The sequence below is a fragment of the Macaca fascicularis genome, chromosome X (genome assembly GCF_037993035.2).
Source record: "Macaca fascicularis isolate 582-1 chromosome X, T2T-MFA8v1.1".
Classification (NCBI taxonomy): domain Eukaryota; kingdom Metazoa; phylum Chordata; class Mammalia; order Primates; family Cercopithecidae; genus Macaca; species Macaca fascicularis.
In genome coordinates, this window is record NC_088395.1 from 1,940,001 (window position 1) to 1,960,639 (window position 20,639).

Here is a 20,639-nt window from a genome sequence, read left to right on the forward strand (position 1 = left end):
TGTGTTGTGCGCTGGGGTCGGGGACGGGGAGAGCATCAGGAAAAACAGCTAATGCCTGGTCAGTAGAGAAATACAAATCAAAACCACCATGAGATACCATCTCACGTCAGTTAGAACGGCAATCATCAAAAAATCAGGGTACAACAGATGCTGGAGAGGATGTGGAGAACTGGGAACGCTTTTACACTGTTGGTGGGAGTGTAAGTTAGTTCAACCACTGTGGAAGACAGTGTGGCGATTCCTCAAAGATGTAGAACCAGAAACACCATTTGACCCAGCAATCCCATTACTGGGCATATACCCAAAGGATTATACACCATTCTACTATAAAGACACATTCACATGTACGTTTATTGTGGCACTGTTCACAACAGTGAAGACTTGGAACCAACCCAAATGCCCATCAACGATAAACTGAATAAAGAAAATGTGGCACATAGACACCATGGAATACTATGCAGCCATGAAAAAGGATGAGTTCATGTCCTTTGCAGGGACACAGATGAAGCTGGAAACCATCATTCTCAGCAAACTCACACAAGAACAGAAAACCAACCACCGCATGTTCTCACTCATAAGTGGGAGCTGATCAATGAGAACACACGGACACAGGGAGCGGAACATCACACACCAGGGCCTGTTGTGGGGTGGGGACTAGGGGAGGGAGAGCATTAAAATAAATACCTAATGTAGATGATGGGTTGATGGGTGCAGCAAACCACCATGGCACGTGTATACCTATGGAACAAACCTGCACATTCTGCACATGTGCCCCAGAACTTAAAGTATAATAATGAAAAAATAGCTAATTCATGCTGGGCTTAATACTTAAGTGATGGGTTGACAGGTGCAGCAAACCACCATGGCACATGTTTATCTATGTACAATCCTGCACATGTGTCCCAGAACTTAAAATAAATTTTTTAAAAATTGCCCAGTCTCAGGTATTTCTTTCGAGCAGTGTGAGAACGGACTAATACAGACAACCAATGGGCTCTGCTCATTCTCGCAATCCGCATCTGTGCATTCTTGCAATCAGCGTCTCTTTTTTTGCATCCATTCAGGAGCTTCCTTGCACCAAGGGTGATACTGGTAGGAAGGGTAAGGCGAACAGGGTATGGCTGGCATCCCTGGAAGACGAGCCCATACATCACGGACTGCAGCAGGGGAAGGCACAATGCTCACTGGGTGCTAGAAATTGAGTTTCACCCCTGACATTCAGAAACATCTGTTTGGACAAAGAACAGGGCAGGAATGAAGCCCACTTAATTGTGATCATTTATATGTGTGTGTGTGTGTGTATATATAGATATATATGTGTGTGTGTGGGTATGTATGTGTGTGTGTGTGTGTGTGTGTGTATATATATATATATATATTTTTTTTTTTTTTTTTCCCCTTGAGACTGAGTCTTGCTCTGTCGCCCAGGCTGGAGTGCAGTGGTGTGATCTCAGTGATGTCTGTATCTTGATGGTAAAGATACAGAGTGTTAAGAAGGAGGAATTACAATGGTTAAAACGATTGTTTAACAATTGTTAAAACGTTCACATTTATCAGCCAAACAAGCAAAAACCAAGTAGAAATGGCCCTAGTCACACAAGACAGCAATGATTCAAGTCTAAAACGTTAACGGAACAAGGAGGATGGGCACCTATGAAGGCATGGTTTGGATCTGTGTAACCAACTTTGTAACCCCAACGGGGATAACTTGAAAATCATAAACCAAGTGCTGAATCGAGATGAAGCTATGATAGGATGGGCCATTTTCCACAGCATTTTCTTCAGAATAACACAGTATCCAAGTATATTTTTCAAGAACTCCTAGATGGGCAGGGAGAAATGAACAGAATCAACATTGTGGGGGAGGGAAGAAAGGAGGGAGGGAAGGAGGGTGGGAGGAAGCAAGGAAGAATGAATGGAAGGAGGGAAGGAAGAAAGGAAGGGAGGGAGGAGGGGAGGGAGAAGGGGAGGGAGAAGAGGAGGGAGAAAGAGAAGGAGGAAAGGATTTGTGGAAGGAAGGAAGGAAGGAAGGAAGGAAGGAAGGAAGGAAGGAAGGAAGGAAGGAAGGAAGGAAGGAAGGAAGGAGGGAAGGAAAGAAGGGAAAGGGAAAGGAAGGGAGGGGAGGGGAGGAAGAAAGAATGAATGGAGGGAGGGAAGAAAGAGAGGAAAGGAGGGAGGGAGAAAGGGGAAGAGGAAAGGATGGGTGGAAGGAGGAAAGGAAGGAAGGAAGGGCAAAGTCCCAGAAAAGACTGTGAATAATATATTTAATGAGGCTGAAAATGCAAAATTACAAATAGGAAACACTGTACTATATGAAAAAGGCTTTAAAATGATGTTTTCTGATTCTTAGTATCCTGATGTTACATTTGTAAGTAAAATGTGAAAATCTCAAGGAAATAATTTTCTGAGAGATAGTAATTATCCCAATTTAATCAAGAAAATAAGGTCTAATCAGACCAACAGCTATAAGCAAAAGAGAAAAAAATAATGAAAGAATGGCATGAAGAAAGGGTAGATGGGTGCAGAAGGTATTTTAGAAAATTCTTTTAGACTTTGAAAGAACAGGTAAGTGCCCTGATACTGACTGGTTGGACGAAGAGTCTGAGGTGATTTGATTTGTGAAATTTATGTTGTTCTGACAGAAATTCTGAAAAACAGGTAGCAGAAGAAATTTGCTAGGAGGGCAGGAATTGCTTGATGGGTAACATGTATATACACAGATGAAAAAAATCATAAAAATGTAAACTTAAAAAAATCTTCCACTGAGACATACAAAAGCAAATGTATTTAATGCTAAGAAAAAAAAATAAGCTAATTTTCAGAAATGCTGTCCATTCTGAAATGCTATTAAAGAGCTCCTAGAATAAATCCGATAAGTGTGTCCGTAACCACGACCTGAAAATCCGACCTCAGTCAACCTTGGAACTCAACTGGGCTAATCTGAAAATCATCAGGGCCAGGTGTGGCGGCTCAGCCCTGTGACCGCAGCACTCTGAGAGGCCGAGGTGGGAGGAGTGCTCGAGGCCGGGAGTTCAAGAGCAGCCTGGGCAACACAGCGAGACCCTACCTCTATAAAAGGACACAAAAAAAATTATCCGGGTGTGGTGGTGCATGTCTGCGATCCCAGCTCCTTGGGAGGCTGAGGTGGCAGGACTGCTTGAGCACAGAACACAGGAGGTTGAGGCTGCAGCGAGCTACGATTATGCCTCTGTACCTCTGCACTCCAGCCTAGAAAACAGCAAGAGCCCGTCTCAAAATAATATAAAACCCATCATTGAGACTAATATAAAACCCATCATTGAGACCAGGAGGCAGCGCTTGTGGAGAAGGCACTCTGCTCAGAGCAGCAACAGCTTTCAAGCATCTACCCACAGCCAACAGAGCCCCTGAATCAGTCTGCAGCTGCCCTTCCCGACGCATCCTAATAAATTCACCAGTGTCCTAGGAAGCGGGAACCTTCGTGATGCCGGCAGCCGGTGGACACTTCTCCCTGCACTTGTGGGTAGCAAGAGCCATCCCGCTACACAGAAAGCCCAGCTCTTGGAGCCAAGAGCTGATACAGCCACATCCTGCAAAGTCTTGAGCAGGGATGAAGCTCATGATGGCCTCTGGCCTCCCTTTCTTCCGGAGGGAAGGAACGGGGTGCCTGAATTGCCGGAATTTGCCAGGAAGGAGGGCAGATTCGTTGTCACCCCCTCCTCTCTCGTTTCTCTATATTTCCCAATGTAAAAATAAAGGTGAAATACCGGTATCTCTTAGTCGTTATGCAGGTACGGAGCTCCTCTCTGGAGACCCGAAATCCTATTCACTTTGTTATGGGGCAGATATCCATCTACCCCTAAGACCTACTGCGAAAGAGGATGGAGCGAGATTATTCTGTGTGTGTGTGTGTGTGTGTGTGTGTGTGAGAGAGAGCGAGAGAGAGAGGAGAGACAGAAAGAGAGAGAAAGCAAGAGAAAGAGGGAGAAAAAAAGAACAAAAGACAGAGAAACAGAGGGAGAGAATGGAAGAAAGAGAGAGCAGACGGAGGAAAGACACTGAGAGAGAAAGACTGACACCTAAATAGAAGCAGAGAAAGAGAGATTGAAAGAGACAGAGAGTGTGCCAGAGAGACAGAGCAAGACATACAAATAAAGCGAGAGACGAAGATAGAGAAAGAAAGAATAAGAGACAGGCCGGGCACGGTGGCTCACACTTGTAATCCCAATCGTTTGGGAGGCCGAGGTGGCTGGATCGCCTGAGGTCAGGAGTTCGAGACCAGCCTGGCCAACATGGTGAATCCCTGTCTCTACTAAAAATATAAAATCTAGTGGAGCGTGGTGGCGGGCGCCTGTAACCTCAGTTACTCAGGAGGCTGAGGCAGGAGAATCGCTTGAACCCAGGAGGCAGAGGTTGTAGTGAGCCGAGGTCGCTCCACTGCACCCCAGACTGAGGGAGAAGTGCAACGCTCTCTCTCAAAAAACAAAAAAAAAAGGAGAGAGACACAGAAACAGAGACAGAGATAATAAGCAAGAGACAAAGGGAGAGAACAGGAGAGAAACAGAGAAAGTGACAGAGAGGGACAGAGAGGAATAGAATGAGAGAGAGACAGAGAAGGAGAGAGAGAGACAGAGGTTGTGACAGAGGGAGAGAAACAGAGAGAGAGAGAGAGACATACAGAGAGAGAGAGAGAGACATACAGAGAGAGAGAGAGAGGCAGGGAGAGAGAGAGAGGCAGGGAGAGAGAGAGAGAGAGGCAGGGAGAGAGAGAGAGGCAGGGAGAGAGAGAGAACAGGACAGAGAGGGACAGAGAGGAATAGAATGAGAGAGAGACAGAGGAGAAGGAGACAGAGGTTGTGACAGAGGGAGAGAAAGAGAGAGAGAGAGAAAAAGAGGCAGGGAGAGAGAGAGATGCGTGACATGGTGGGATGAAATTAAGTAAGTGGGTGACGCCTTTGTTTTCACGCTGTTTACTACGAAGGCCGTCCTCTCCCTCTTGAGCACTCGGGATACACCGTACCACACAACTCACTTGAGCACTCGGGATACACCGTACCACACAACTCACTTGAGCACTCGGGATACACCGTACCACACAACTCACTTGAGCACTCGGGATACACCGTACCACACAACTCACTTGAGCACTCGGGATACACCGTACCACACAACTCACTTGAGCACTCGGGATACACCGTACCACACAACTCACTTGAGCACTCGGGATACACCGTACCACACAACTCACTTGAGCACTCGGGATACACCGTACCACACAACTCACTTGAGCACTCGGGATACACCGTACCACACAACTCACTTGAGCACTCGGGATACACCGTACCACACAACTCACTTGAGCACTTGGGATACACCACACCCCACAACTCAAGTGAAAACAATGCTCCTGGGATACACGGCTGCCCTCAGAAACCACCTTCAGGATAAACTCTGTGAACAGTGTTGTCAGGATGGTAACGTGCCCAGATAATTAAAATTGTTCTATGACTCCCAGGTCTGGCCTAGAAAAGATGATTAAAATGAAAGCACCGCTGACCCACCCCCGAGGCAAAGAGCAGACGCCCCAAAGTGCTTGTGTGAGTAAAGCGGAAAGAAAGGCTTTGGAAGACAAGACACTACCCTGGGAGGGCGAGACGTCAATCCTGGTGTTGCCGTGGAAACGGGGACTTGGGAACCGCTTTCCAGAACAATTCTGTCTCCAAGGAGGGAAATCGTCCTCCTGGGAATGCGTTCACATTATCCACCCACAGGACTGGGCTAAAAGTAAACTTCAGGGGAGCTTGGATGAGCAGCCTGGATTGCTAATTAGCGCAGATTTAATGCTCTGGGTAGTTTACACATCGGGAACATCCAAAAGAAGTTACCAAGGGTCTACCTGCTGGCTGCTCTCTGGATACGCTGGAAACCAGTTAAAACGTAATTCCTAAGAAGCCGTTTCCCACCGTGTTCACATTTAAAAGCTTGAAGAGTAACGCTCCTGGGCTCAAAACGGAAAAAGCTGGGAAAATCCAACTGCAACAAAATCCCCACCACCACCACCGCCCCCCACGCTGCACGCCCCGTAAGCGGCGATAGTATCTGTCCGCTCATGGCGCCGAAGACAAAGCTGGAGGAACCGAGGCCGGCCCGGACCCTTCTCAGGGGCATAGCAGGAACCTCTCTCCACCCCCGACCCAGCATGGAACTCGAGGGAGACCTTGAGCTTCTTCCAGGAGGGAAATTGCAGGCACTTCGCTGGCTGGGAGACGTCAATGAGCTACTCGATAAACAAGAAGGTAATAGTAGGTTAAAATAATAACCAAGGAAATGAAGCGTCGGGGATGTTTCCTTCCCTGTACAAACTAAAGAGAACATCTTAGCATCTGTCCCTGCGGTAGTGTGCAGACACTCACACCTGTGTAAATTAGTTCAACCCCCGTGGAAGACAGTGTGGCGATTCCTCAAGGATCTAGAACCAGAAATACCATTTGACCCAGCAATGCCATTACTGGGTATATACCCAAAGGATTATAAATCATTCTACAATAAAGACACGTGTACACGTATGTTTCCTGCAGCACTATTCACAATAACAAAGTCTTGCAAGCAACCGAAATGCCCATCAATGATAGAAAAGGTGGTACATAGACACCATGGAACACTATGCAGCCACAAAAAAGCATGAGTTCGTGTCCTTTGCAGGGACATGGGTGAAGCTGGAAACCATCCTTCTCAGCAAACTCACACAAGAACAGAAAACCAACCACCGCATGTTCTCACGCGTAAGTGGGAGCCGAACAATGAGATCACACGGACACGGGGAGGAGAACATCACACACCAGGGCCTGTCAGGGGCTGGGGGGCAGGGGAGGGAGAGCCTTAGGACACACACCTAATGTAGGTGACAGGTTGAGGGGGCAGCAGACCACCATGGCACGTGTATACGTATGGAACAAACCTGCCCGTTCTGCACCTGTGCCCCAGAACTTATAATAAAACAAAGGAAGAAACTCCCACCTGTACCCTATGGAATCCGCTGGCAGAAGGCCTCCATGTGGGAGAGGGAGGGACTGAACTCTGACCCCTGTTCCTTGCTCTCAATTTCTTCCGGAGGGTCCTGGGGGAGGTCCTGCCCATGGGCCGCATCCAACGTGCTTTTACCGCTGACCCCAAGTCTTCAGACAAAGCTCCACGTCCTTAACCAACTGCAAGTCCAAAAGCCTTCGAATCCACCTTGTTCCTGTAAGCAACCCCACCCCCTGCCCAGCTTCAAGATAGCTTTTTTTTTTTTTTTGAGACGGAGTTTCACTCTTGTTGCCCAGGCTGGACTGCAGTGGCGTGATCTTAACTCACTGCAACCTCTGCCTCCCGGGTTCAAGTGATTCTCCTGCCTCAGCCTCCCGAGTAGCTGGGATGACAGGAACGTGCCACCACGCCCGGGTACTTCTTTGTATTTTTAGTCGAGACAGGATTTCACAGTGTTAGCCAGGCTGGTCTCGAACTACTGACCTCAGGTGATCCGCCCGCCTCGGCCACCCAAAGTGCTGGAATTACAGTCGTAAGTCACTGCGCCCGGTCCCAGATACCACTTTTTAGGCCAAATCAACGCATAACTTCCATGTATTGATTTGTGACTGTTGATGAAGAGTCAAACTCTGTAAAATGTTTGAAGAGATTGACTCTGAGCCAAATATGAGCGACCATAGCCTGTGACACAGCCCTCAGGAGGTCCTGAGAACATGTATCCCAGGTGGTCGGGGCACAGCTTGATTTTAATATTTTAGGGAGGCATAAGACATCAATCAAATGCATTTCAGAAAGACATTGGTTTGGTTGAGAAAGGCGGGACAACTCAACTTCGGGGCTGCCAGGCTTTAGGTAAGTTTAAATATGTTCTGGTTGACAACTGGTTGAGTTTATCTGAAGACCTGGAATCAACAGAAAAGAAATGTCCAGGTGGAGATAAAGGATTGTGGGAACCAAGTTTTATTGTGCACAGGGAGCTCTCATACAGGAGACTTCAGAGAGAGTAGGTTGTAAACATTTCTTATCAGACCTAAAAGGGTGCCTGGCTCTTAGTTGATTATGTCCTAGATCTAGGAAGGAATGAAGGAACAAGGAGGAACAAGGAAGAAGGAAGGAAGGAAGGAAGGGGAGGGGAGGGGAGGGGAAGGGAGGGGAGGGAGGGGAGGGAGGGGAGGGAAGGAGGTAAGGAAGGGGGAGGAAAGGAGGTAAGGAAGGGGGAGGGAAGGAGGGGGGAAGGGAAGGAGGGAAGGAGGTAAGGAAGGGGGAGGGAAGGAGGTAAGGAAGGGGGAGGGAAGGAGGTAAGGAAGGGGGAGGGAAGGAGGTAAGGAAGGGGGAGGGAAGGAGGGAAGGAGGTAAGGAAGGGGGAGGGAAGGAGGGAAGGAGGGAAGGAAGGGGGAGGGAAGGAGGTAAGGAAGGGGGAGAGAAGGAGGGAAGGAGGGAAGGAAGGGGGAGGGAAGGAGGGAAGGAGGGAAGGAGGGAAGGAAGGGGGAGGGAAGGAGGGAAGGAGGGAAGGAAGGGGGAGGGAAGGAGGGAGGGAAGGGGGGAAGGAGGGAAGGAGGGAGGGACGGAGGGAGGGACGGAGGGAAGGGAGGGAGGGAGGGAAGGAGGTAGGGAGAGGAGGGAGGGAGGGAGGAAGGGAAGGAGGGAAGGAGGGAAGGGGGGAAAGAAAGGAGGGAGGGAGGGAAGGAGGGAAATAAGGGAAGGAAGGAGGGAGGAAGGGAAGGAGGGAAAGAAGGGAGGGAAGGAGGGAGGGAGGGAAAGAGGGAAAGAAGGGAGGGAGGTAAGGAGGGAAATAAGGGAGGGAAGGAGGGACGGGAGGGAAGGAGGGAAGGAAGGGAGGGAGGGAGGCAGGGAAGGAGGGAAGGAAGGGAAGGAAGGGAAGGAAGGGAAGGAAGGAAGGAAGGAAGGAAGGAAGGAAGGAAGGGAGCGAGGAGGGGAGCGAGGAGGGGAGCGAGGGAGGGAGGAAGGGAGGGAAGGAAGGAGGTAAGGAAGGAAAGGGGGAAGGAAGGAAAGGAAGGGAGGAAGGGAGGAAGGGAGGGAAGGGAGGGAAGGGAGGTAAGAGAGGGAGGGAGGGAGGAAAGGCAGGTCTGTATAGAATGTGGATTTTTCCCACAAGAGACTTGTCAGGGCCATTTCAAGGTATGGCTAGGAAATATCCTTTGGGGTTAAATATGTTGTTTTTCCTTGTCTCATGATGTTATGCCAGAGCCGCGTTGGAAAGTAAGCTACCATACATGGGGTTAAATAAAACCCATCTGATGAGAACTCCCCAGACCCGAGTCAGGAATTTGGGCAAGATAAAAAGACCAGAACTTCGTCATCAGGACTTTGCCTGGAGCTTCTTCTGTGCTGAAATTTATCCTTGCCATGAAACACTATGGCTGAGAAGCCATCGAAAAGATGGGGTCTTAGGCTAGGCGCAGGGGCTTACACCTGCCATCTTGGTGCCCGGCCAAGTCTCGTTTTCTGTTTGGCCGTCAGACAATGGGGCTCTCCACTTGCGGTGACACCCTCAGCTCCTTGTCTTTGGGAGTTTGCTTCTTCAAAACCAGCAAAAAGGGCGGGGTGCGGCGGCTCTCGCTTGTCATCCCAGCACTGTGGGAGGCTGAGGTGGGCGGATCATCTGAGGTCAGGAGTTCAAGACCAGCCTGGCCAACATGGTGAAACACCGTCTCTAATAAAAATACAAAAATGAGCCAGGCATGGTGGCAGGCGCCTGTAATCCCAGCTACTCAGGAGGCTGAGGCAGGAGAATTGCTTGAACCTGGGAGGTGGAGGTTGCAGTGAGCGGAGATTGTGACACTGCACTCCAGCCTGGGTGATAGAGTGAGACTCTGTCTCAAAAAAATAAAAAATAAAAACCCAGCAAAAGGATCTCTGAGGCCGTCTCAGGTTTCTTTGAAGAAGAAGAATTATGCATTCATCTCACCCTCTTTAAGGCAGGTCCACCACAGATGATCTCTCCTTTGAGTAAACCCACGTATGCCTAGTGTTCCATTATCGGAACGCTAAGCATGTGGGAGTTATTATATCCTACTGCTCAAGGTCATCGCCAAGATCTAACGGCAAAAATTCAAAAACTTGCAACTTCAGGCATAACTGGATTAACTCAAAGTTTTGAATCAAAGTCTCCATTAGTTTAGAGGTTAATTTTGCCACAGCTGAGAATATGCCCCAGCCTAGGAAAAACAGACACAAGTCACCATAGGATCTGTGGTCCGTGCCTCTGCTCTGCTCTGCTCTTTTCTTTTCGAGACAGAGTCTCCCTCTGTCACCCAGGCTGGAGTGCAGTGGCGCCATCTCAGCTCGCTGCACCCTCTGCCTCCTGGGTTCAAGCAATTCTCCTGCCTCAGCCTCCCGAGTAGCTGGGATTACAAATGCACACCACCACGCCTGGCTCATTTTTGTATTTTCAGTACACATGGGGTTTCACCATGTTTGTCAGGCTGGTCTCGAACTCCTGACCTCGTGAGCTGTCTGTCTTGGCCTCTCAAAGTGCTGGGATTGCAGGCGTGAGTCACTGTGCCCGGCCCTGTGCTTTTTCCAAGGATGGTTTTGAGGGCTTTGGTATATAAAGGGAAAAAAGCAGGCAGGAGGGAAAGAGGAAAGAAAAAAAAAAGGAAAGTAGATAAAAGAGGCAAATGATTACATTCTTGTGAGGGTGTGATTGGCACTCACTGAATCCACATTTTACATGTGAAAGTGGGGGGACAGGAACAGTCAGTCATGAATTCATTTCACGCACAGTGAATCCCCTTTTGCATGAGACAAGGTAAACATACAGAAGGGGAAGATGTCAAACATGCATTTGTCCCAGGGTGGCTGGAGAGATCATTTCCAGTCTTCTCTTTGTCCCGCACTTGTGAAGACGAGTTGTTAATTTACATTGTCAGGGAGAAATTCAACAGAACTCTGTTTGAGGGGAAAGATTTTGGGGACCGCAGGAAATTTTCTCGTGAGCAATTTGTGAGAGCGTCTCCGCTGGGGAGGGATGTGCAGAAATGAAGAGGCTACAACAGGTGTCTGAAGATAGTCCTGAAGGCCAGGGGCAGTGGCTCATGCCTGTAATACCAGAGCTTTGGGAGGCTGAGGCAGGAGGATTGCTTGAGCCCAGGAGTTCAAGACCAGCCTGGGCAACACGATGAAACCTTGTGTCTATCAAAAATACAGAAAAAAAAAAAAAGTAGCTAGCTGGCTGTGGTGATGGTGGTGCACGCCTGTAGTCCCAGCTACTTGGGAGGCTGAGGTGGGAGGATGACTTGAGCCCAGAAGGTCAAGGCTGCAGTGAGCTATGACTCTGCCACCGCACTCCAGCCTGGGCAACACAGTGAGACCTCACCTCAAAAAAAAAAAAAATGCCCCTCCAGCCAGATGAATGCACATGATCATTGGTTGGCATGGAAGGACAGGAAGGGGTGACGATGGAGTGGGTCCTTGAGGATTCCTCCTCATTTCCTTGCTATACCGTCCAGGCAGATAAGGACACCATGACCGTAACAAGCAGCACAGGAAGCAGTGAGACAAAGAGGAAGACCCTACCCAGAAGTGCTCTGAAAGCCGCCCGGGGAAACGGATCAGCTGCTGCTTTCTGGTCCACAGGACAGGAAAGTCACTAGAAGGAACCACATGAATTGGAAATTCAAGTGTTTACCAGGAAAACTTTCTGAGTGGGAAGCGGACATTCTGAAAACACACAACGGAAGAGGGTGGTGGCTGTACCATCAAGACCAGTCACAGCCCAAGATCACTGGGAGAAAACATGCAAGTGAAGGCAGCAAGGAAGACAGACAAGGAGGGAAGGTGAGGAGGGGGCGTTTCTCAGACTTGGGGAAAAGCAGTTTGTCCACAGAATATGCCAAGAGCAGCGCAAATCCCACAAGCTCAAGCAGAACCAGGGCACAAACGATGGATGGGTCGGGCATTTCCAAGCCCGAACTCAGTGAATTTGTCCGTTCCATTATGTTCAAATGTGAGGGGCCCTACAAGAATTGTTCAGAATAGCAAGACTTGGAATGAACCCAAATGCCCATCAATGACAGACTGGATAAAGAAATTGTGGCACATATACACCATGGAATACTACGCAGCCATGAAAAAGGACGAGTTCATGTCCTTTCCAGGGACATGGGTGAAGCTGGAAACCATCCTTCTCAGCAAACTCACACAGGAACAGAAAACCACACACCGCATGATCTCATTCGTAAGTGGGAGTTGAACAAAGAGAACACATGGACACAGGGAGGGGAACATCACACACCGGGGCCTGTCAGGGGGTTAGGGGCCAGGGGAGGGGTAGCATTAGGAGAAATACCTAATGTAGATCATGGGTTGATGGGTGCAGCAAACCACCATGGCACGTGTATACCTATGTAACAAACCTGCACGTTCTGCACATGTGCCCCAGAACGTAACACACAATTTTTTAAAAAAATTGTTTCCTTCTCGATTTAGCCTGCACCTTGGGTTATAGCGTCAGAGGCGTTTGAACCAGAGCTACTCTAACTTGAACAGGAGCTGGGAAAAATGAGGCTGAGACCTGCCAGGCTGCATTCCCAGGAGGTTGAGGTGTTCTAAGTCACAGGATGAAAGAGAGGAGATCGGCAGAAGATACAGGTCATAAGGACCTTGCTGGTAAAACAGGTTGCGGTAAAGAAGCCGGCCAAACCCCACCAAAACCAAGATGGCGACGAGAGTGACCTCTGGCCTTCCTCACTGTTGATTATACGCTAACTCTGATGCATTCGCTGCTAAAAGACACTTCCGTCAGCCTCACGGCAGTTTACAGCTATCACAGCAATGCCAGGAAGTTACCCTATACGGTCAAAAAGGGGAGGAACCCCCGCTTCCCAGAACTGCCCACCCCTTTCTCAGAAAACTCAGAAGAATCTTTCCCTTGTTTAGCACAGAATCAAGAAATAACCGTAAACATCACCAACAGACGGCCCTCGGGGCTGCTCTGCCGATGGAGTGGCCGTTCTTCATTCCTGTACTTTCTTAATCAACTTGCTTTCACTTACTCTATGGACTCGCCCCAAATTCCTTCTTGCACGAGATCCGAGAGCCCTCTCTTGGGGTCAGGATCAGCACCCCTTTCCAGCAACAATGCCTCATGTTTTCTAGAATCAGTTCATTACCTTGTGTGCCCACTGACAATTGTAATACTCTAACCCAGGAGCTGGTCAACTGCAGCCCTCCAGCAAAATCCAGCCCCTTGCCTATTTCTGTGCACCTTGTAAACCAAAAAACTATTTCCACATCTTTTGAACAGTTGGTTAAAAAAAAATCAAAAGAAGGAGAACACAGTTGACTGTCGGACAACAGACATCTGAACTGAGCAGATTCACCTACGTGGACTTTCACCCCTGAAATGACTCCTTCTCCCTTCTCGTCCCCTCCCCTCCTCCTCCCCCTCCTCCCCCTCGTCTCCCTACTCCTGCAGAGTGCGGTGGCTCACGCCTATAATCCCAGCACTTTGGAAGGCTGAGGCGGGCAGATCACAAGGTCAGGAGTTGGAGACCAGCCTGGCCAATACGGTGAAACCGCGTCTCTACTAAAAATACAAAAATTAGCCAGGTGTGGTGGCATGTGCCTGTAATCCCAGTTACTTGGGAGGCTGAGACAGAAGAATTGCTTGAACCCGGGAGGCGGAGGTTGCAGTGAGCCGAGATCACGCCATTACACTCCAGCCTGGGCGACAGAGAGAGACTGTGTCTCAAAAAACAAAAAAGAGGATGAAGACGTTTATGATGATCCACTTCCACTTAGTAAGTAGTAAAATATTTTCTCTTCTCTTCCTTAGAATTTTCTCTTCTTTAGCTGACTTTATTGTAAGAATACCGTATACAATACACGTAACATACAAAATACGTATTAATTGACTCTGTGTGTTACAAATAAAGCTTCTGGTAAAGAGTCACTACGAGTACTTAACTTTTAGAGGAGTCAGAACTTATGCATAGATTTTTCAACTGCATGGAGGTTGGCACCCCTAACCCCCGTGTTGTTCAAGGGTCAGCTGTACTTTATTTTTTTGAGACGAGTTTCACTCTTGTTGCCCTGGCTGGAGTGCAATGACATGATCTTGGCTCACCACAATCTCCAGCTCACCAATTCAAGCAATTCTGCTGCCTCAGCCTCATGAGTAGCTGGGATTACAGGTGTGCACTACCACGCCCAGCTAATTTTTTGTATTTTTAGTAGAGACGGGGTTTCCCCATGTTGGTCAGGCTGGTCTTGAACTCCTGACCTCAGGTGATCCGCCCGTCTCGGCCTCCCAGAGTGCTGGGATGACAGCTGTGAGCCACTGTACCCGGCCCGGTCAACTGTATTTTGTGACACACGGTGAGTATATACATTTAAATCTCAGTGTCCCTCAAGATTCTTAGTAGAACACGGAACATGCCCATTCATTTACTACATATTGAGTAGTTGTGGCAGCGATCATGGGACCCAAAGAACTTGACAGATTTCCCCATGTGTTTTTTTTTTTGAGATGGGGTCTTGCTCCGTCACCCAGGCTGGAGTGCAGTGGCGCAATCTCGGCTCACTGCAAACTCTGCCTCCTGGATTCAAGAGATTCTCTTGCCTCAGCCTCCTGAGTAGCTGGGATTACAGGCACACACCACTACACCTGGCTAATTTTTTGTATATTTAGAGGAGACGGGGTTTCGCCACGTTGGCCAGGTTGGTCTCAAACTCTTGACCTCAGGCGATCTGCTGGCTTCGGCCTCCCAAAGTACTGGGATTACAGGCGTGAGCCACCACGCCAGGCCCACTACCTGACCTTTTAAGAAGTTTGTCCACCCCTGCTATGGTCAGAGCTCATAACTGGTACCTTGAAATCTGTCTGCTATGTTCTCATGCAGAACTTCAAAAGAGTTATACATTGAAAAAAAAAAAGGGCCAGGCGCAGTGGCTCAACCTGTAATCCCAACACTTTGGGAGGCCGAAGTGGGTGGATCACGAGGTCAAGAGTTCCAGATCAGCCTGACCAACATGGTAAAACACCATCTCTACTAAAAATATAAAAATTAGCTGGGCGTGGCGGCGGGCATCTGTAATCCCAGCTACTCAGGAGGCTAAGGCAGCAGAATTGCTTGAACCTGGGAGGTGGAGGTTGCAGTGAGCCAAGATCGTATCACTGTACTCCAGCGAGACTCTGTCTCAAAAGAAAAAAAAAGAGATGAAGTTATGAAAATAATAAGCCCAAACTAATTTTGATTTTTGTGTTTAAAGGACTATTCCTGGAGAAAAAAAACATTTGGAGGCTCTGTGCGGTGGCTCACGCTTGTAATCCCAGAATTTTGAAAGGACGAGATGGGCAGATCCCGAGGTCAGGAGTTTGAGGACAGCCTGGCCAACACAGTGAAACCCTGTCTCTCCTAGAAGTACAAAAATTAGCTGGGCATGGTTGTGCACGCCTGTAATCCCAGCCATTTGGAAAGCTGAGGCAGGAGGATCGTTTGAACCCAGGAAGTGGAGGCTGCAGTGAGCCGAGATCGCACCACTGCACTCCAGCCTGGGTGACAGAGCGAGATTCCATCTCAAAAAAAAAAAAAGAAAAGAAAAGAAAAACAAGATGAAGTTATGAGATGACGTTATGAAAATAAGCTCAAATGAACTAAATCTGACTTTTGTCTTTATAGCATTATTCCTGGACGTTAAAAAAATTTGGAAGCCACACACTGCAAGCTGCCATGTGTTTAAATGTGCTGCTGGACTGCTATGGCTACTAAGCACAGACGCAGCCCCAGCTGGCACCAAAGTGGCCACTTGGAGAGGTGAGAAATGAATAAAGTGGCTACGCTCTCCACAGGAGGCTGTAAGGTCCAAACACAACTGATCAGTAAAAAGGTCACTCCTCCTCCTCCAAACTCCTTCCCTGACCACGGGACCAAAAACCTGCATCTTTCATTCAAGTTTCACTTGCGCCACCACATCCAGCTGATTTTTATGTTTTCAGTAGAGACAGGGTTTCACCATATCGGTAGGAGCAGAAGGATGAGGGAGAGGAGGGGGAGGAGGAGGATGAGGGAGAGGAGGAGGACGAGGGGAAGGAGGGAGAAGAAGAGGAGGAGGAGGACAAGGGAGAAGAGGACAAGGGGGAGGAGGGAGAGAAGAAGGGGAGGAGAAGGGAGAGGAGGAGGGGGAGGAGGGAGAGGAGGAGGAGAGAGAGGAGAGAGAGGAGGAGAGGAGGAGGAGGGAGAGGAGGCAGAGGAGGAGGAGGGAGAGGAGGGAGAGGAGGGAGAGGAGGGAGAGGAGGGAGAGGAGGAGGGAGAGGAGGAGGAGGGAGAGGAGGAGGAGGGAGAGGAGGAGGGAGAGGAGGAGGGAGAGGAGGAGGAGGAGGAGGGAGAGGAGGGGGAGGAGGAGGGAGAGGAGGGGGAGGAGGAGGGAGAGGAGGGGGAGGAGGAGGGAGAGGAGGGGGAGGAGGAGGGAGAGGAGGGGGAGGAGGAGGGAGAGGAGGGGGAGGAGGAGGGAGAGGAGGGGGAGGAGGAGGGAGAGGAGGAGGAGGGAGAGGAGGAGGGAGAGGAAGGAGGAGGAGGAGGGAGAGGAAGGAGGAGGAGGAGGGAGAGGAAGGAGAGGAGGAGGAAGAGGAAGGAGAGGAGGAGGAGGAGGGAGAGAAGGGAGAAGAGGAGAGAGGAGGGGAGAAGAAGGAGGGAGAGCAGGGGAGGAGGAGGCAGAGGTGGGACAGGAGGAGGTAAAGGCGGGGGAGAAGGACGGGAAGGAGAAGGAGGGGGAGGACCTTCATCCTTTTGGCAACAGGAACTGGCTTCACGGAAGACAGTTTTTCCATGGCCTGAAAATGCGGGACGATGGTTTTAGGATGTTTGCACACATTGCATTTATTGTGCACGCTATTTCTTTTCTTTTCCTTTTTTTTTCCTTTGAGATGGACTCTCGCTCTGTTGCTCAGGCTGGAGTACAATGGTGCAGTCTCAGCTCATTGCACCTCCGCTTCCTGGGTTCAAGCAATTCTGCTGTCTCAGCCTCCTGAGTAGCTAGGATTACAAGTGTGCACCACCACATCTGGCTAATTTTTATATTTTCAGTAGAGACGGGGTTTCACCATGTTGGTCAGGCTGGTCTCGAACTCATGACCTCAAGCGATCCGCCCGCCTCGGCCTCCCAAAATGCTGGGATGACAGGCGTGAGCCACCGCGCCCGGCCCTCGATTTTATTTTAAAGATTATTTCTTGAAGGAGTTGAACTCGAGTGAGCACACACTCCCCCCAGTGTTTGTCTCTTTCACTGTTTGGTGTGTCATGAAAGGAAAGATGAAAAGATCCAAATGTTTTTCGTTCCTCTCAGAAACGACCTCGCTCCTTGTCTGGAGGGGAACGCCTGGCGCTCAGCCGCACACCCTGGGGGCCCTGATGTTCCGACCTGGGAATGAGGTCGCCGCATCTGTACAGTAATGACTGTCGTTCCGTTAGGTGCCACAGCCGTTTTCCGCATCATCTTCCCTGGGGTCGTAAAGAACACATTCAGGTTTGGCAGAATGTGTTCATCAAAGCTGTTCAACCTTTCCAGAGAATACACAACACCAACACAGAAAACCTGTTTTTCCTCCAGATGACTGTGGCTTATTGCTTTCATGCAGGGGATCTCTTTTATAGGCCGCCGCCTTCTTTTTTTTTTTGAGACGGAGTCTTACTCTGTTGCCCAGGCTGGAATGCAGTAGCATGATCTCGGCTCACTGCAACCTCCGCCTCCCAAGTTCAAGCAATTCTCCTGCCTCAGCCTGCCGAGTAGCTGGGATTAGAGGCACCCGCCACCACGCCCGGCTAATTTTTTTGTATTTTTAATAGAGACAGGGTTTCACCACATCAGCCAGGCTGGTCTCCAACTCCTGACCTCGTCATCTGCCCACCTCGGCCTCCCACAGTGCTAGGATGACAGGCGTGAGCCAGCGCACCCAGCCGTTTTATTGATTGATTGATTTTCTTTCCTTTCTAAAGACAGAGGTTCCTTCTTCCTAACTGAACTGAGATATTAGCACAGGTACCAACACTCGGCTACAGCTCGAGGACTGAAGGTTTTTGTCCCGAGCTAACGCTGAAGGTATTCACCACCCTGCACTCCACACCGTGCAGACAGAGGGCAGGACTCCAGAAACCGCAGGAAAGAAAAGAGCTGCAAACTCTCGCACCTCGTCAGCCTCAAAACAGGATGTGTCATTGCTACGGTCCAACTGTGACTCCCCAAAAGCGGAGTCCTCATGGAACCTTGTTTGGAGAAAGGTTCTTTCCAGACGTGACTAAGGTAAAAGTCTTGAGATGAGATCATCGCGGAATATTTGAGTGCGTCATAAATCTAATGACTAGTGTCCCAATAAGAGACGGAAGAGCAGACACAGACACAGAGGAGGCGGCCACATGGAGACGGAGGCAGAGATGGAGTGATGTGGCCACAAGCCCAGGGATGCCTGGAGCTCCCAGGAGCGGAAACAGGCAGGAAGGATCCTCCCTTACAGCCTCCAGAGGGAACTGGATGAGAGACTGTAATGGGTCGAACAGCGGCCCCTGGAAAGATCTGTGCACATCCCAGAGCCCAGAACCTGGAATGAGGCCTTATTTACAAGTAAAGAACTGTGCAGATTTAATGAGCTAAGGATCTCAGATGCGACTGTCCTGGATTAGGCTGGGCCCCAAAGCCAAGGACAGGTGTCCCTGTAAGAGACAGAAGAGGAGACACAGACACAGAGGAGAAGGCCACGTGGAGACGGAGGAAGAGACTGGAGCGATGCAGCCACAAGCCCAGGGACGCCTGGAGCCCCCAGGATCTGGGAGAGGCAGGAAGGATCCCTGCCGAGAGCCTCCAGAGGGACCGCAGCCCTGCCCACGCCCTGATCTCACACATCTGGTTTCTACCACTGAGAGGGCATAAATGCCTGTTGTTTGAAGCCACCAGTCTGTGAGTCTGAGGTACTTTTTCATGACAGGCGTTAAGAAACTCCTACAGGCCAGGTGTGAAGGCTCCCGTCTGTAATCCCAGCATTTTGGCAGGCTGAGGTGGGAGGATTGCTTCAGCCCAGAGGTTCAAGACCAGCCTAAGCAACACAATGAGGTCTTGTCTCTACAAAAAAATTTGGGGGCCGGGCGCAGTGGCTCACGCCTGTTATCCCAACACTTTGGGAGTCCGAGGCGGGCGGATCACAAGGTCAGGAGTTTGAGACTAGCCTGGCCAACACAACGAAACCCCGTCTCTACTAAAAATACAAAAACTAGCTGGGCGTGGTGCAGCGCGCCTGTAATCCCAGCTACTCGTGAGGTTGAGGCACAAGAACTGCTTGAAGCTGGGAGGCGGGGGTTGCAGTGAGCCGAGATTGCGCCACTACACTCCAGCCTGGGTGACAGAGTGAGGCTCCGTCTAAAAAAAATAAAATAAAATACATGTATTTTAAACTTGGCTAGGTATGGTGGAGTGTGCCTGTATTCGCAGCTACTTGGGAGACGGAGGCAGAAGCCCAGGAGTTTGAGACTAGCTTGGACAACACAGTGAGACCCTCTTGTCAAAAAAAAAAAAACAAAATTAAAAAAACAAGCAGGAAAGAACAATATAGCAGACAAACTTAATCTGGCTCATTTGAAAACAATAACATCGTATTTCTGGAGTCCTGAGTTGAAGGCTTCTTCTATGTGGGTCGTGGAGTTATTTTAATGTGTAACATTTTATATTTTAACTAGTTCAACCATACTTTATGAAATAAGAGTTTTTAAATAGTTCCATAGGTATGATATTGTAATTCAAATATTCCAACAAAACTACAAAATTGATATCATTGGGTTTCTGAAACATCTGCAACACGACACCAAAAAGGGCACAGATTAGCTAATTTATTATTATTTTTTTAATTTTTGTTTTTGTTTCTGTTTTTTGAGACAGCGTCTTGCTCTGTCGCCCAGGCTGGAGTGCAGTGGCGTGATCTTGGCTCATGGCAACCTCCACCTCCCAGGTTCAAGCGATTCTCCTGCCTCAGCCTCCTGAGTGGCTGGGATTATAGGTGCCTGCCACTACGCCTGGCTAATTTTTGTATATTTAGTAGAGACGGGGTTTCACCGTGTTGGCCGGGCTGGTCTCAAACTCCTGACCTCAAGCGATCTGCCCACCTCAGCCTCCCAAAATGCTGGGATGACAGGCGTGAGCCACCGCGTCCAGCTGGATTCCACTTATGTGAGGTCCCTAGAGTTGTCGAGTTTATACAAACAGAAAGTAGACTGGGGGGTACCAGCGGCTGGGGAAGGGGGACATGTTTACTGGGGAAGGAGTCTCCGTTTGGGAAGATAAAAATGTTCTGGAAATGAATGTTCATGATGGTTGCATCATTAAGGTGAATGCAGTTAATACTCCTGAAGTCTCACGCCTGTCATGCCAGCACTTTGGGAGGCCGAGGCAGGCGGATCGTGAGGTCAGGAGATGGAGACCATCCTGGCTAACATGGTGAAACCCTGTCTCTACTAAAAATACAAAAAATTAGCCAGGCGTAGTGGTATGCGCCTGTAATTCCAGCCACTCAGGAGGCTGAGGCAGGAGAACGGCATGACCTCAGGAGGTGGAGGTTGTGCTGAGCCAAGATCGTGCCACTGCGCCCCAGCCTGGGCGAGAGAGTGAGACTCCATCTCAAAAAAATGATA

General features: G+C 49.3%; 1 protein-coding gene and 1 long non-coding RNA gene across 5 annotated transcripts in view; one reads left to right on the forward strand and one right to left on the reverse strand.

Annotated features, from left to right (window-relative positions):
- The window catches only part of LOC141406861 (polyprenol dehydrogenase-like), a 320,805-nt gene that overhangs the window by 72,220 nt on the left and 227,946 nt on the right, over positions 1-20,639 (reverse strand). Inside the window, exon 1 of one of the 4 annotated variants that reach the window (XM_074029270.1) lies at positions 3,747-3,834. The exons of the other annotated variants lie outside the window; for them this stretch is intronic. The gene's annotated coding sequence lies outside the window, so the exon portion shown is untranslated. Of the gene's footprint in view, positions 1-3,746; positions 3,835-20,639 lie in introns of those variants that run through there. 4 annotated transcript variants of the gene reach the window in all.
- Positions 13,631-15,817, forward strand: LOC141409396 (uncharacterized). Its single transcript, XR_012429905.1, has 2 exons — positions 13,631-13,769; positions 15,241-15,817. It is a non-coding gene; the product is annotated as an uncharacterized lncRNA (long non-coding RNA).